Genomic DNA, 1,634 nt, shown 5'->3' on the forward strand with positions numbered 1-1,634 from the left:
TTGGGAAGCTGGAAGACAGGGAGACCAGATTAGTTTAGGACACTGTTGCAACAGAACAGGTGAATGATGATCAAAGCCTGAGCAAGAACATGCCAATGAGAATGGGGAGGTATGTATGGCTTCTAGATATTGCTGAGATGTGATCAGAAACCTTTGTTTATATTTGTGTCTGCAATTATAATGTGAGAAGTGGAAGAATAACATTATATACTCTCAGTCAAGGCATTAGTGATTGATTCCATGTTCAATTTTTAGTGGAACTTACAACTGGCTCTACTGACTAATTCTCATGTTCTTTAGTCTTCATAGAGAGACTCCAAAAGAAGGCATGTTTGGTGCTAATCTCACCACCTTCCATCCCACTCTATTCATTCTCCTTGGCATCCCAGGACTGGAGCAATACCACATCTGGCTTTCCATTCCTTTCTGCCTTATGTACATCACTGCAGTCTTGGGAAATGGAGCCCTCATCCTTGTTGTCCTCAGGGAACACACCCTCCATGAACCCATGTATGTCTTCCTATCCATGCTGGCTGGCACTGATATCCTGCTATCCACCACCACTGTGCCCAAGGCCTTGGTGATCTTCTGGGTCTACGCTGGGGAGATAGCCTTTGATGCCTGCATTACTCAGATGTTTTTCATTCATGTTGCCTTTGTGGCTGAGTCAGGAATCCTGCTGGCCATGGCATTTGACCGTTATGTAGCCATTTGTACTCCCTTGAGATACACTACCATCTTAACTCCTACGGTAATTGGAAAAATGACCCTGGCAATCTGGGGATGAAGCGTTGGGACAATTTTTCCTATCATATTCCTGCTGAAGAGGCTGCCATACTGTCGGACCAATATCATCCCCCACTCATACTGCGAGCACATTGGGGTGGCCCGATTGGCCTGTGCTGACATAACTGTCAACATCTGGTATAGCTTTTCAGTGCCAATGGCATCGGTTTTGGTAGATGTTGCACTCATTGGTTTTTCCTACACTTTGATCCTCCAAGCTGTGTTTAGACTTCCTTCCCAGGATGCCCAGCACAAAGCTCTTAACACCTGTGGTTCTACATTGGAGTTATTCTCCTCTTCTTCTTCCCATCATTTTTTACTTTCCTGACCCACCGCTTTGGCAAGAATATCCCCCATCATGTCCACATACTTCTGGCAAATCTCTATGTGCTAGATCCCCCCATGCTTAACCCCATTATCTATGGAGCGAAGACCAAGCAAATCAATGACAGTATGGCTCACATGTTATCTGTGGTGGGGAAGTCTTGAGACAGTTCATGGTCCCTTCACAGTTTTCTCTTACCAGTAGGAGAAAAGAGAAGTTGCCAGTCAAGTTCCCAAGTTTAGGCCCTATAGTGTGTTGTAGCAGAAAGCACATGGACTTTGGAATAAAATATACTTGGATTCAAATCCTGGCTCATTCACTGTCTGATTTTGAAAAATCATGGAGAGGTTCCCATCTTTTGAAAATTTAGTTTTAACCTGTAAAGTTGAACTGCTCCTATCTATGCTCTAAAGTTTTTGTAAGGAATAAATTAAATATGTAAACTACTTGGCACATTGCCCAGTATTACGTGGGATCTCATGTTAGCTATAATTTTAACTTGAAGTTTGTTGCCTGGGGAAGA

The 1,634-nt window shown here is 43.4% G+C and overlaps 1 pseudogene; it reads left to right on the forward strand.

Annotated features, from left to right (window-relative positions):
- The first annotated feature begins 328 nt into the window (after positions 1-328).
- LOC129008950 (olfactory receptor 52B2-like) lies at positions 329-1,275 on the forward strand (annotated as a pseudogene).
- Positions 1,276-1,634: the final 359 nt, after the last annotated feature.

This window comes from Pongo pygmaeus, chromosome 9 (assembly GCF_028885625.2).
Source record: "Pongo pygmaeus isolate AG05252 chromosome 9, NHGRI_mPonPyg2-v2.0_pri, whole genome shotgun sequence".
Lineage (NCBI taxonomy): Eukaryota > Metazoa > Chordata > Mammalia > Primates > Hominidae > Pongo > Pongo pygmaeus.